Source organism: Oncorhynchus masou, chromosome 1 (assembly GCF_036934945.1).
Source record: "Oncorhynchus masou masou isolate Uvic2021 chromosome 1, UVic_Omas_1.1, whole genome shotgun sequence".
Lineage (NCBI taxonomy): Eukaryota > Metazoa > Chordata > Actinopteri > Salmoniformes > Salmonidae > Oncorhynchus > Oncorhynchus masou.
In genome coordinates, this window is record NC_088212.1 from 9422454 (window position 1) to 9438839 (window position 16386).

General features: G+C 46.0%; 1 protein-coding gene across 1 annotated transcript in view; it reads right to left on the minus strand.

Moving 5' to 3' along the window:
- The window catches only part of si:dkey-215k6.1 (transmembrane protein 132C), a 469509-nt gene that overhangs the window by 324648 nt on the left and 128475 nt on the right, over positions 1-16386 (minus strand). The gene's annotated exons all lie outside the window — the stretch shown is intronic.

The window sequence follows — 16386 nt, forward strand, 5'->3', positions numbered from 1 at the left end:
AAAGTCACTGCTGTATCCGCTGCCCTAGCTAATCCTGAGCATAATCCCCGCCCGCAATTTATACCCCGTCTACCCAAATGTGGGATTTGTTGTGAGAGTTGTCTATCTGCAGAGGAGCCACCCTGGAATAATTGATTTTTCCCCTTTCGAAAAGAGAGAGAGAAGTCGACATCCTCCCCAGTGCCTTGTGCCATTGTCTAGCTTACGAAGCTCCGGATATCCGCACCATCGAGAGCATCCCCTGACTGGTTGCATCACCGCCTGGTACGGCAATTGCTCGGACTCTGACCGCAAGGCACTACAGAGGGTAGTGCGTACGGCCCAGTACATCACTGGGGCAAAGCTGCCTGCCATCCATGACTTCTAAACCAGGCGGTGTCAGAGGAAGGCCCTAAAAATTGTCAGAGATCCCAGCGACCCCAGTCATAGACTGTTCTCTCTACTACCGCATGGCAAGCGGTACCGGAGTGCCAAGTCTAGGACAAAAAGGCATCTCAACAGTTTTTATCTCCTAGCCATAAGACTCCTGAACAGGTAATCAAATGGTTACCTGGACGATTTGCATTGTGTTCCCCCCCCCAACCCTCTTTTACGCTGCTGCTACTCTCTGTTTATCATATATACATAGTCACTTTAACTATACATTCATGTCCATACTACCTCAATTGGGCCGACCAACCAGTGCTGCAGCACATTGGCTAACCGGGCTATCTGCATTGTGTCCCACCACCCGGGCTATCTGCATTGTGTCCCACCACCCGGGCTATCTGCATTGTGTCCCGCCATCCACCAACCGGGCTATCTGTATTGTGTCCCACCACCCACCAACCGAGCTATCTGCATTGTGTCCCACCACCCGGGCTATCTGCATTGTGTTCCACTAACCGGGCTATCTGCATTGTGTTCCACCAACCGGGCTATCTGCATTGTGTTCCACCAACCTGGCTATCTGCATTGTGTCCCACCACCCTCCAACCGGGCTATCTGCATTGTGTCCCACCCTCCAACTGGGCTATCTGCATTGTGTCCCACCACCCACCACCCACCAACCGGGCTATCTGCATTGTGTCCCACCACCCACCACCCACCAACCGGGCTATCTGCATTGTTTCCCACCACCACCCACCCACCAACGGGGCTATCTGCATTGTGTCCCACCACCCACCACCCACCAACCGGGCTATCTGCATTGTTTCCCACCACCACCCACCCACCCACCAACGGGGCTATCTGAATTGTGTCCCACCACCCACCACCCACCAACCGGGCTATCTGCATTGTGTCCCACCACCCACCACCCACCAACCGGGCTATCTGCATTGTGTCCCACCACCCACCACCCACCACCCGGGCTATCTGCATTGTGTCCCACCACCCACCACCCACCACCCGGGCTATCTGCATTGTGTCCCACCACCCACCACCCACCAACCGGGCTATCTGCATTGTGTCCCACCACCCACCACCCACCACCCGGGCTATCTGCATTGTGTCCCACCACCCACCACCCACCAACCGGGCTATCTGCATTGTGTCCCACCACCCACCACCCACCACCCGGGCTATCTGCATTGTGTCCCACCACCCACCAACCGGGCTATCTGCATTGTGTCCCACCACCCACCACCCACCAACCGGGCTATCTGCATTGTGTCCCACCACCCACCAACCGGGCTATCTGCATTGTGTCCCACCACCCACCACCCACCAACCGGGCTATCTGCATTGTGTCCCACCACCCACCACCCACCAACCGGGCTATCTGCATTGTGTCCCACCACCCACCAACCGGGCTATCTGCATTGTGTCCCACCACCCACCACCCACCAACCGGGCTATCTGCATTGTGTCCCACCACCCACCACCCACCAACCGGGCTATCTGCATTGTGTCCCACCACCCACCACCCACCAACCGGGCTATCTGCATTGTGTCCCACCACCCACCAACCGGGCTATCTGCATTGTGTCCCACCACCCACCACCCACCAACCGGGCTATCTGCATTGTGTCCCACCACCCACCACCCACCAACCGGGCTATCTGCATTGTGTCCCACCACCCACCACCCACCACCCGGGCTATCTGCATTGTGTCCCACCACCCACCACCCACCAACCGGGCTATCTGCATTGTGTCCCACCACCCACCACCCACCACCCGGGTGTCCCACCACCCACCAACCCCTCTATCTGCATTGTGTCCCACCACCCACCACCAACCGGGCTATCTGCATTGTGTCCCACCACCCAATCACCCACCAACCGGGCTATCTGCATTGTGTCCCACCACCCACCACCCACCAACCGGGCTATCTGCATTGTGTCCCACCACCCACCACCCACCAACCGGGCTATCTGCATTGTGTCCCACCACCCACCACCCGGGCTATCTGCATTGTGTCCCACCACCCACCACCCACCAACCGGGCTATCTGCATTGTGTCCCACCACCCACCACCCACCACCCGGGCTATCTGCATTGTGTCCCACCACCCACCAACCCCTCTTTATGCTACTGCTACTCTCTGTTCATCATATTTACATATCTACATGTACATACTACCTCAATCAGCCTGACTAACCTGTGTCTGTATGTAGCCTCGCTACTGTATATAGCCTCGCTACTGTGTAAAGCCTCGCTACTGTATATAGCCTCTCTACTGTATAAAGCCTCGCTACTGTATAAAGCCTCGCTACTGTATAAAGCCTCGCTACTGTATGTAGCCTCGCTACTGTGTAAAGCTTCGCTACTGTATAAAGCCTCGCTACTGTATAAAGCCTCGCTACTGTATAAAGCCTCGCTACTGTATGTAGCCTCGCTACTGTATATAGCCTCGCTACTGTGTAAAGCTTCGCTACTGTATAAAGCCTCGCTACTGTATAAAGCCTCTCTACTGTATAAAGCCTCGCTACTGTATGTAGCCTCGCTACTGTATAAAGCCTCTCTACTGTATAAAGCCTCTCTACTGTATAAAGCCTCGCTACTGTATAAAGCCTCTCTACTGTATAAAGCCTCGCTACTGTATAAAGCCTCGCTACTGTATAAAGCCTCTCTACTGTATAAAGCCTCGCTACTGTATAAAGCCTCGCTACTGTATGTAGCCTCGCTACTGCATAAAGCCTCGCTACTGCATAAAGCCTCGCTACTGTATATAGCCTCTCTACTGTATAAAGCCTCGCTACTGCATAAAGCCTCTACTGCATAAAGCCTCTCTACTGTATAAAGCCTCTCTACTGTATAAAGCCTCGCTACTGTATAAAGCCTCGCTACTGTATAAAGCCTCGCTACTGTATAAAGCCTCTCTACTGTATAAAGCCTCGCTACTGTATAAAGCCTCTCTACTGTATAAAGCCTCTCTACTGTATAAAGCCTCGCTACTGTATGTAGCCTCGCTACTGTATAAAGCCTCTCTACTGTATAAAGCCTCTCTACTGTATAAAGCCTCTCTACTGTATAAAGCCTCTCTACTGTATGTAGCCTCGCTACTGTATAAAGCCTCTCTACTGTATAAAGCCTCTCTGTATAAAGCCTCTCTACTGTATAAAGCCTCTCTACTGTATAAAGCCTCACTACTGTATAAAGCCTCGCTACTGTATAAAGCCTCTCTACTGTATAAAGCCTCTCTACTGTATGTAGCCTCGCTACTGTATAAAGCCTCGCTACTGTATAAAGCCTCTCTACTGTATAAAGCCTCCCTACTGTATAAAGCCTGTCTTTTTACTCTTGTTTTATTTCTTTACTTTGCTATTGTTCACTTAACACCTATTTTGCCCTATTGGTTAGAGCCTGTAAGGAAGCATTTCACTGTAAGGTCTACTACACCTGTTGTATTCGGCACACGTGACAAATAAACTTTGATTTGATATCAGAGACTAAACAAGACGTTATGTATTGTATGTGTTGTATTGGTTTCCTGTTTGGACACCAGGAAGAGGAGCCGTTGCCTTGGCAGCCTAATAGTAAAATACTACACAGATGCACAGAAACACATGACATTTGCGTAATAGGCTAAACACACACAAGGGCAACCACAGTTTCCCATATCAATTCATTAGGACTGTAACATAGCGTACATTATACAAACCCCTTCCATACATTTACATGACATTTCAGTGAAAGAAAATTGAGCCCTAGAATCAATGACGCTTTGCATATTATCTGATTTCAGAATAACCCCGATAAACAAAATGGTGATGCAGTCTGTATGCTCACAAACATCTCATACAGAGGGGCCTAAATAGAAAGGGACTCCAGCTCTGTGTGTGTGTGTGTGTGTGTGTGTGTGTGTGTGTGTGTGTGTGTGTGTGTGTGTGTGTGTGTGTGTGTGTGTGTGTGTGTGTGTGTGTGCGTGTGTGCGTGTGTGCGCGCGCTTGTGCGGGCGACTGCCTTGAAAACAGGATGCAGGATTTGATTTATTTATGTTACTCAAGATATCCCAGAATTGTATCTGATCCTTACAAAGGCGGTTGGCCTGCGAGAGGGAGTGTGAAAATATAATGAGGATTCGGAACGCCGCTGGCTTTCCTAACGTGACTTTAAACGCATTCTAATCCCCTCAGAGATTCCCAATACTCCATCAGCATTTTCTAGGAAAATGGAAACAGAGACAAGGAACGGCCATGAGGGACAGGCTTCACAGGGCCCAGCGGGCGGCTGCCACCACACATACCTGATTGGAGAAGGTATGGCAAACTGACAGTCTAAAACAGGGGGAAAAAGAGAAGGGATATATATATAGAGAGAGGGAAGAGACAGAGAGAGACAGAGACAGAGAGACAGACACAGAGAGAGAGACAGAGAGACAGAGACACAGAGAGAGACAGACAGAGAGAGAGAGAGAGACAGAGACAGAGACACACAGAGAGAGAGAGACAGAGCGAGACAGAGAGAGAGAGAGGCGGAGACAGAGAGAGACAGAGACAGAAAGAGACACAGAGAGAGACACAGAGAGAGAGAGAGAGACAGACAGACAGACAGACAGACAGACAGAGAGACACAGAGAGAGAGAGAGAGAGAGAGAGAGAGCGGAGACAGAGAGAGACAGAGACACAGGGAGAGAGAGAGACAAGGCAAGAAGGGCATTCTATGCTATCAAAAGGAAAATAAATTTCAACATACCAATTAGGATCTGGCTAAAAATACTTGAATCAGTCATAGAGCCCATTGCCCTTTATGGTTGTGAGGTCTGGGGTCCGCTCACCAACCAAGACTTCACAAAATGGGACAAACACCAAATTGAGACTCTGCACGCAGAATTCTGCAAAAATATCCTCCGTGTACAACGTAGAACACCAAATAATGCATGCAGAGCAGAATTAGGCCGATACCCACTAATTATCAAAATCCAGAAAAGAGCTGTTAAATTCTATAACCACCTAAAAGGAAGCGATTCCCAAACCTTCCACAACAAAGCCATCACCTACAGAGAGATGAACCTGGAGAAGAGTCCCCTAAGCAAGCTGGTCCTGGGGCTCTGTTCACAAACACACCCTACAGAGTCCCAGGACAGCAGCACAATTAGGCCCAACCAAATCATGAGAAAACAAAAAGATAATTACTTGACACATTGGAAAGAATTAACAAAAAAACAGAGCAAACTAGAATGCTATTTGGCCCTACACAGAGAGTACACAGCGGCAGAATACCTGACCACTGTGACTGACCCAACATTAAGGAAAGCTTTGAATATGTACAGACTCAGCGTGCATAGCCTTGCTATTGAGAAAGGCCGCCGTAGGCAGACATGGCTCTCAAGAGAAGACAGGCTATGTGCTCACTGCCCACAAAATGAGGTGGAAACTGAGCTGCACTTCCTAAATTCCTTCCGAATGTATGACCATATTAGAGAGACATATTTCCCTCAGATTACACAGATCCACAAAGAATTCGAAAACAAATCCAATTTTGAAAAACTCCCATATCCACTGTGAAATTCCACAGTGTGCCATCAAAGCAGAAAGATTTGTGACCTGTTGCCACGAGAAAAGGGCAACCAGTGAAGAACACGCACCATTGTAAATACAACCCATATCTATGCTTATTTATTTTATATTGTGTCCTTTACCATTTGTACATTGTTAAAACACTGTATATATATATATATAATATGACATTTGTAATGTCTTTATTGTTTTGAAACTTCTGTATGTGTGATGTCTACTGTTAATTTTTATTGTTTATTTCACTTCATATATTATCTACCTTACTTGCTTTGGCAATGTTAACACATGTTTCCCATGCCAATAAAGCCCTTGATTGAATTGAATTGAATTGAGAGAGAGAGAGAGAGAGAGAGAGAGAGAGAGAGAGAGAGAGAGAGAGACAGAGACACAGAGAGAGAGAGAGAGAGAGAGAGAGGGAGAGAGAGAGAGAGGGAGAGAGAGAGAGAGGGAGAGAGAGAGAGAGGGAGAGAGAGGGAGACAAGGAGAGAGAGAGAGAGAGAGAGAGAGAGAGAGAGAGAGGGACACAGAGAGAGAGAGAGAGAGAGAGAGAGAGAGAGACAGAGACACACAGAGAGAAAGAGAAAGAGAATGCAAAGTAATGTTAATAACTCCCGTTTTGTTGTCTCTTAGCTTTCATGTTATGTGGCTTCTCAGTCATGTTGTTACTGGCCTACAGTATTATTATTGTCATTAATAGTGTTGTTATTATTAATAGTAGGTGTTAATGGAAATCACATTTCCACTGCTACTAAAGAAACATCCCCTTTTCAGGACCTTTCAAAGATAATTCGTAAAAATCTGAATAATTTCAAAGATCTTCAATGTAAAGGGTTTCAACACTGTTTCCCATGCTTGTTCAATTAACATGCACATTATGGTTCAATGAAGCATTCACATGTGGAACGGTCGTTAAGACACTGACAGCTTACAGATGGTGGGCAATTCAGGTCACAGTTATGAAAACTTAGGACACTAAAGAGGTCTTTCTACTGGCTCTGAAAAACACCAAACGAAAGATGCCCAGGGTCCATGCTAATCTGCGTGAACATGCCTTAGGCATGCTGCAAGGAGGCATGAGGACTGTAGATGTGGCCAGGGCAATAAATTGCAATGTCCGTACTGTGACACGCCTAAGACAGTGCTACAGGGAGACAGGACGGACAACAGATCGTCCTCGCAATGACAGACCACGTGTAACAACACCTGCACAGGATCGGGACATCCGAACATCACACCTGCGGGACAGGTACAGGATGGCAACAACAACTGCCAGGAACACCAGGAACGCACAATCCCTCCATCAGCGCTCAGACTGTCTGCAAAAGGCTGAGAGAGGGGACCTGCTGGATTGGAGGGTGAGGGCTAGGGCCATTCCCCCCAGAAATGTCCGGGAGCTTGCAGGTGCCTTGGTGGAAGAGTGGGGTAACATCTCACAGCAAGAACTGGCAAATCTGGTGCAGTCCATGAGAAGGAGATGCACTGCAGTACTTCATGCAGCTGGTGGCCACACCTGATACTGACTGTTACTTTTCTGAGTTTATGTCTCAGTTGTTGATTCTTGTTATGTTCATACATATATTTAAACATGTTAAGTTTGCTGAACGCAGTTGATAGTGACGTTTATTTTTTTGCTGAGTTTATTATTGATGCCTTTTTGACGTTGGTTACGTTACAGCCTTATTCTAAAATTGACTAAATTATATATATTTTTAATCAATCTACACACAATACCCCACAATGACAAAGCGAAAACAGGTTTTTAGACATTTTAGCAAACGTATTAAAAATAAAAATAAACAGAAATATCTCATTTCCATAAGTATTAAGACCCTTTGCTATGGGACTCGAAATTGAGCTCAGGTGCATCCTGTTTCCATCGATCATCCTTGAGATGTTTCTACAACTTGATTGGAGTCCAACTGTGCTAAATTCAATTGATTGGACATGATTTGGAAAGGCACACACCTGGCTATATAAAGGTCCCACAGTTGACAGTGCATGTCAGAGCAAAAACCAAGCCATGAGGTTGAAGGAATTGTCCGTAGAGCTCCGAGACAGGATTGTGTCGAGGCACAGAATTTCTGCAGCATTGAAGGTCTCAAAGAACACAATGGCCTCCATAATTACTAAATGGAAGGAATCGGGTGAGAAGGGCCTTGACTTAGAACCCGATGGTCACTCTGACAGAGCTCCAGAGTTCCTCTGTGGACATGGGAGAAACTTCCAGAAGGACAACCATCTCTGCAGCACTACACCAATCAGGCCTTTATGGTAGAGTGGCCAGACGGAAGCCACTCCTCAGTAAAAGGCACATAATAGCCCGCTTGGAGTTTGCCAAAAGGCACCTAAAGACTCTCAGACCATGAGGAACAAGATTCTCTCTTCATGATTGAACTCTCTGACATGAATGCCAAGCGTCACGTCTGGAGGAAACCTGGCACCATTCCTAAGATGAAGCATGGTGGTGGCAGCATCATTCTGTGGGGATATTTCTCAACAGCAGGGAGTTGGAGACTAGTCAGGATCAAGGGAAAGATGACTGAAGTAATGTACACCGAGATCCTTAATGAAAACCTGCTCCAGAGCACTCAGGACCTCAGGCTGGGGTGAAGGTTCACCTTCCAACAGGACAACAAGCACACAGCCAAGGCAACGCAGGAATGGCTTCAGGACAAGTCTCTGAATGTCTTTGAGTGGCCCAGCCAGAGTCCCGACTTGAACCTGATCGAACATCTCTTGAGACCTGAAAATAGCCGCGCAGCATCGCTCCCCGTCCAACCTGACAGAGCTTGAGAGGATCTGCAGAGAAGAATGGGAAAAACTCCCCATATACAAGTGTGCCAAGCTTGTAGCGTCTTACCCAAGAAGACTTGAGGCTGTAATCACTGCCAAAGGTGCTTCAACAAAGTACAGAGTAAAGGGTCTGAATACTTATGTTAAAAAAAAATCAATTTTAGAATAAGACTAACGTAACAAAATGTTGAAAAAGGGAAGGGGTCTGTAGACTTTTCGAACGCACCGCATTTATACTTTGACAAAGTAATTTAACTTGCCATGTCAATAAAGTCTACTGAATTGAATTGAGAGAGAGAAGTGAACCTCCCGCTGCTCTACAGGGGGTTTGTGTGTATAACGACAAACCATTCTGTTAAGAGCACACATACAGCTTTGGCATGGAGGGAGGGAGGGGGGGCAGCAGGGGGGAAAATCACAGATAAATAAATGCGTGCCTCCTTCGCCGCCCCTGAGGAGCAACCATATTGAGGTTATGTACAATAAAATACACAGCAGTGGCAGTGAATGGTGAAAGAAGCGGGACGGGGGCATCAATCGATGCCAGAACAGGGTGTTTTATTGTGTATTCAGGGCTGCGAAATGTCAGATAACTCTGGAAGGACACGCCCGCAACCTGATTTGTTTCATCGCCTTCTTTCCCCCAAGTCTGTCCCCACATTCTACCTCCTTGTGTCCTGTCCCTCTGTCTTCACTCTTGGTTAGAAGGAGACAGGAGTAAAAGCCATTGAGCCCTTTACTTTTGACTTTCCCTGACTCCATTATTTTGTTAGAGAGAGATTTGTGATTTGTTACCGTGAATTGCTTAGCAAAGCATGGGCTTTGTCTAAACGTATTCGAGAGACATTCAGGTTCTAACTTTTTCAAATTTATTGAACTACATTGTATAAAACATGACAATATTTTCATCAGAGATGCGGCAAATGTATATAAATCATCCCTTTGGTGATCTGTGGCTTGGTCACGGAACAAATATTACCTCCTCTGATTGCTCCGATAGCGTCTGTCGTTTTTGTCTCTGTTCCTATGGTAACCTGGGTCCCTGACAGTCCCTGAGGTGCTTAGCATATGTCCTGCTCCAAAAAAGAGAGAAGCTTAGTAGCTGACCTTCGGCCAAGTTCAGCTCTGCACTGCCACACCGCATATCCAACCCTCAGGAGAACTTAAGAGGCATTTCCTGTTGTCCTGCATCACACTTCCTACATCTGGACCAATAGCACAGAAGCCACCTGATCTCCCTCTCAACCTAACCCTTCCACGCTGGCATTTAATCTTTCACCAATCTTTATTTTATTTTTTTAAGTCTCCTTCTCTTCCTCCAATACAGCCCAAAACAAAACTGACACAATTTAAACTCAATATCAACTATTACAACCCACCCACCTTCTTCCCGGTGCAGGGTGAAGTTGCCCCCGAGATGCTGATCTTGGATCAGTTTAGGATTTTCCCCACTAATGGATAAGGTTAGGTTTGGGGGAGGGCAATCTGACCTTATTTCAGCACCTAGGGAAAATGTCATCCTGGAAGACTAGCATGTCAGGTTTAACGAATGTAGTCCTCCCTCCCGGTGAGGTATGGGACCCATTTCCACACCACAGTGACCTTTGACCCAAAAAGGTAATGGAGGGAGTGTCCGTCTTCTCATGGTCATCTGTCATGCAGACCCCGCCTTCTCCACCCCACCACTGTTACCCCTGTCTGACAGTGTGTGCCACAATGATCTCCTTTCTCCTGAAGTGTGCACTCGTTCACTACTTCCCTTAAATCTAAAAGCATTGGATTGGTGTACGCATGGGCTAGTGGGAGTTTTTAACATATTTGCCTGACTCTATCATTTTCTTAGAGAAATTTGTGATTTGTTACCACAAATTGATTAGCAGGGCATGTGTTATGTCTCTAAACTGTATTCAAGTGCTAACTTCTTCCATTTATTGAACTACTTTGTATTAAATATGATAATATTTTCATCAGAGATGCAGCAAATGTACAGAAATCCACCCTTTGGTGATCTGTGGCTTGGTCATGGAACAAATATTACCTCCTCCGATTGCTCTGATAGCTTCTGTAGTTTTTGTCTCTGTTCCTATGGTAACCTGGGTCCCTGAGGTGCTTAGCATATGTCCTGCTCTAAAAAAAAAGAGAAGCTTAGCAGCTGACCTTCAGCCAAGTTCAGCCCTGCACTGCCACACTGCATATAAAACCCTCAGGTGGGCCGGTACTAAGAGGCATTTCCTGTTGTCCTGCATCACACTTCCTACATCTGGCCAATAGCACAGAAGCCACCTGATCTCCCTCTCAACCTAACCCTTCAACACTGGCATTTAATCTTTCACCAATCTTTATTTATTTATTTTTTTAAGTCTCCTTCTCTTCCTCCAATACAGCCCAAAACAAAACGGACACAATTTAAACTCAATATCAACTATCACAAACACCCCCGTCCTCTTCCTTCCCGGTGCAGGGTGAAGTTTCCCCTAGACGCTGATCTTGGGTCAGTTTAGAATTTTCCCCACTAACGGATAAGCTATTTGTATTTATTATGGATCCCCATTAGCTGCTGCCAAAGCAACAGTTACTCTTCATGGGGTCCAGCAACATAACACAGTTCTATACAGTTTAAGATATTACATGACATGTCATTTCATAACACCTTACCCAACATATTTCGTGTGTACCCTCAGACCACCACACCATCACCACATATTTACAATATAACATCCATGTGCACCGGTATAGAGTTGCGTGTCTTATCATGTGTATGTGTGTCTGCGCCTGTGTGTGTGTCTCTTCATCGCTGGTCCATAAGATGTATTTTTACCTGTTTTTAAAATCTGATTCTACTGCATCAGTTACCTGATGTGGAGTTTCATGTAGTCATGGCTCTATGTAGTACTGTGGAATAGAGTTCCATGTAGTCATGGCTCTATGTCGTACTGTGGAATAGAGTTCCATGTAGTCATGGCTCTATGTAGTACTGTGGAATAGAGTTCCATGTAGTCATGGCTCTATGTAGTACTGTGGAATAGAGTTCCATGTAGTCATGGCTCTATGTAGTACTGTGGAATAGAGTTCCATGTAGTCATGGCTCTATGTAGTACTGTGGAATAGAGTTCCATGTAGTCATGGCTCTATGTAGTACTGTACATTTCCCATAGTCTGTTCTGGACTTGGGGATTGTGAAGAGACCTCTGGTGGCATGTCTTGTGGGGTCTGTATGGGTGTCTGGGCTGTGTGCTAGTAGTTTAAATAGACACCTCGGTGCATTCAGCATGTCAACACTTCTAAAGTAATGATGAAGTCAATCTGTTCTCCACTTCCAGCCAGGAGAGATTTACATGTATATTATTAATGTTAGCTCTCTGTGTACATTTAAAGGCCAGCCGTGCTGCCCTGTTCTGAGCCAACTGTAATTTCCCGAGGTCCCTCTTTATGGCACCTGACCACATGACTGAACAGTAGTCCAGGTGCAACAAAACAAAGGCCTGTAGGACCTGCCTTGTTGATAGTGTTGTTAAAAAGGTAGACCAGTGCTTTATTATGGACAGACTTCTCCCCATCTTAGCTACTGTTGTATCAATATGTTTTGACAGTTTACAATCCAGGGTTACTCCAAGCAGTTTAGTCTCTCCTCAACTTGCTCAATTTCCACATTATTTATTACAAGACTTAGTTGAGGTTTAGGGTTTAGTGAATGACTTGTCCCAAATAGAATTCTTTTAGTTTTTGAAATATTTAGGACTAACTGATTTCTTGCTACACAATCTGAAACTGACTGCAGCTCTTTGTTAATTAAGTGTTGTAGTGATTTCAGTAGATGTAGTAGCTGATGTGTATAGTGTTGAGTCATCCACATTCATATCCACACTGGCTTGACTCAAGGCCAGTGGCATGTCATTAGTTTAAATCCTAAATCCAAGATGGCGTAGCAGTCAGGCGTCTTTTGTCTTCGTCTTGTCATGTCCCGTGTATATATCTTTTTATATTTTTTCTTCGCATATATTTTTTATATTTTTCTTTTCTTAACCCTTAACTTCAACATACTTCAACCCGCCTCACCCAATGTGGTATGGGTCTGCTATTTTCTTTACTTTAGAACTGGAACCCCCAACAGAACATCCACTGCTTGCAGTCATTAGCTAACTTTAAGCCTGGACAACTCGTGCCAGTCTTCACAGCGCGATTCAACCCAGAGCTTATCGGACCTCTTTTCCTCCATATCCCCGGATTCCTACCGCAAGCTCTGTACCTCTTCACCTGGATCATCGCAGCTAGCTAGGTGCTATCCGATTGGCTTCTCCTGGCTAACGTCCCTGTTCCGAAGCAAGCACCAATTAGCCTGGAGCTAGACTATGCTAGGCCCATCTCCCGGCTAGCTGAAGAGGTCCACCAGCAACTCATTGGGCTACAATACCTATTTTGTCAATTTGTCTGGACCCCTTTAATGGCCGATACGGAGCCCCGCTGATCCATCATGACTGGACTACCGATATAATCCGCCCAAGGTTTTTTTTCAACAGACTCCTCCGCTGCGACATCCCCTGAATGCCCATCTGCAAGCCTGCTAGCCGCGGCCCGCTAGCTTTCTAGAGCATACCAGACTGTTAGCTGAAGAAGTCCATCAGCTAATATTTTGGGCTACTATACCTATTTTGCCAATTGGCCTGGACCTTTTTACTACACAGACCCCTGCTGATCCATCATGACTGGTCTGCCGACGTAACCGCACAAGGGGGCTACAACAGACGTATTCTGTCGCAACGTCCCTCTAAGGCCCACCTGCTAGCCTGCTAGCCACGGCCCGCTAGCATTCTGAATCGCCGTGTCTCCTGCCCAGCTACTCTCTGGACCATATGATCACTCGGCTACGCATGCCTCTCCCTAATGTCAATATGCCTTGTCCATTGATGTTTTGGTTAGTGATTATTGTCTTATTTCACTGCAGAGCCTCCAGATCTGCTCAATATGCCTCAGCTAACCCTCTAGTCCCACCTCCCACACATGCTGTGATCTCACCTGGTTTAATTGATGTCTCTAGGGACAATACCTCTCTCATTGTCAATCAGTGCCAAGGTTTACCTCCATTGTATTCACATCCGACCATACCTTTGTCTGTACATTATGCATTGAATCTATTCTACCGCGCCCAGAAACCTGCTCCTTCGTCTGAGATCGTCTGAGATCCCCAAAGATTGTAAGGCCGCTGCGGTCATCCCCCTCTTCAAAGAGACACACTAGACCTAAACTGCTACAGACCTAGAGACCCCCTATGCAATCTGGTTTGCGAGCTGGTCATGGGTGTACCTCAGCCACGTTCAAGGTCCTTAACGATATCATAACCGCCATTGATAAGAGACAATACTGTGCAGCTGTATTCGTAGACCTGGCCAAGGCTTTTGACTCTGTCAATCACCACATTCCTATCAGCAGACTCAACAGCCTTGGTTTCTCAAATGACTGCCTCGCCTGGTTCATCAACTACTTCTCAGACAGAGTTCAGTGTGTCAAACCAGAGGCCCTGTTGTCTGGACCTCTGGCAGTCTCTATGGGGGTGCCACAGGGTTCAATTCTTGACCAATTCTCTTCTCTGTATGCATCAATGATGTCGCTCTTGCTGCTTGTGAGTCTCTGATCCACCTCTACGCAGAAGACACCATTCTGTATACTCCTGGCCCTTCTTTGGACAATGTGTTAACTTTTTATGGCTGCAGGGGCCGTATTGAGTAGCTTGCATGAAAGGTGCCCATATCAAATGGCCTGCTCCTCAGTCATAGTTGCTAATATTTGCATATTATTATTAGTATTGGATAGAAAACACTCTGATGTTTCTAAAACTGTTAGTGTCATCTGATGAAGTTAATTCAAGGTTAGTTTTTAATTTGATCTTTATTTCTGTTTTTTGTGAATGCTACATTTTGCTGGAAAATGGCTGTGCTTATTGTGGTTTGGTGGAGACCTAACATAATCGTTTGTAGTGCTTTCGCTGAAAAGCCTATTGAAATCGGACACTTTGGTGGGATTAACAACGACAATAGCTTAAAAATGATATAAGACACCTGTATGTTTTAGGAATTGTAATTATGGGATTTCTGTGGTTTGAATTTGGCGGCCTCTATTTTCACTGGTGGTTGTCATTTCGATCCTGCTATTGGGATTGCAGCCATTACAGGTTCTAACCGCCAGACGAGGTTCATTACAACTCTCCTTCCGTGGCCTCCAACTGCTAAAAACTGCTAAAAACTAAATGCATGCTCTTCAACCGATCACTACCAGCACCTGCCTGCCCGTCCAGCATCACTCCTCTGGACAGTTCTGACTTAGAATATGTGGACATCTACAATTACCTAGGTGTCTTGGTAGACTGTAAACTCTCCTTCCAGACTCACCTTAAGCATCTCCAATCCAAAATTAAATCTAGAATCGGCTTCCTATTTCGCAAACAAAGCATCCTTCACTCATGCTGCCAAACATACCCTCATAAAACTGACCATCCTACTGATCCTTGACTTCGGCGATGTCATTTACAAAATAACCTCCAACACTCTACTCAGCAAATTAGATGCAGTCTATCACAGTGCCATCCATTTTGTCACCAAAGCCCCATATACCACCCACCACTGTGACCTGTATGCTCTCATTGGCTGGCCCTCGCTTCATATTCCCACTGGCTCCAGGTCATCTATAAGTCTTTGCTACGTAAAGCCCCGCCTTATCTCAGCTCACTGGTCACCATAGTAACACCCACCCATAGCAGGCGCTCCAGCAGGTATATCTCTCTGGTCATCCCCGAAGCCAATTCCTCTTTGCCCGCCTGTCCTTCCAATTCTCTGCTGCCAATGACTGGAACGAATTACACAAATCACTGAAGCTGGAGACTCACATCTCCCTCACTAACTTTAAGCACCAGCTGTCAGAGCAGCTCACAGATCACTGCACCTGTACATAGCCCATCTGTAAATAGCCCATCCAACTACCTCATCCCCATACTGTTATTTTTTGTTGTTGTTGCTCCTTTGCACCCCAGTATCTCTACCTGCACATTCATCTTCTGCACATCTATCACTTCAGTGTTTATTTGCTATATTGTAATTAGTTCGCCACTATGGCCTATTTATTGCCTTACCTCCCTTAACTTACCTCATTTGCACACACTGTATATAGACTTTTTTCTATTGTGTTATTGACTGTATGTTTGTTTATTACATGTGTAACTCTCTGTTGATGTTTGTGTCACACTGCTTTATTTTATCTTGGCCAGGTCGCAGTTATAAATAAGAACTTGTTCTCAACTAGCCTACCTGGTTATAAATAAGAACTTGTTCTCAACTAGCCTACCTGAAATAAAAAAATTAAATTTAAATTAGTAAAGATTGAAAAAAGTAAGGGGCCTAGACAGCTGCCCTGAGGAATTCCTGATTTACCTGGATTATGTTGGCGTCCGTTAAAAAACACCCTCTGTTTTCTGTTAGACGGATAGCTCTTTATCTACAATATAGCAAGGGGTGTAAAGCCATAACACATACATTTTTCCATCAGCAGACTAGGTTAGGTTTGGAGGAGGGGAATCTGACCTAGGGAAAACTTCAAACTGGAGTCGTGAAAGACGGCCATGTCAACTTAAACAAATGTAATCCTCCCTCCCGGTGAGGGAT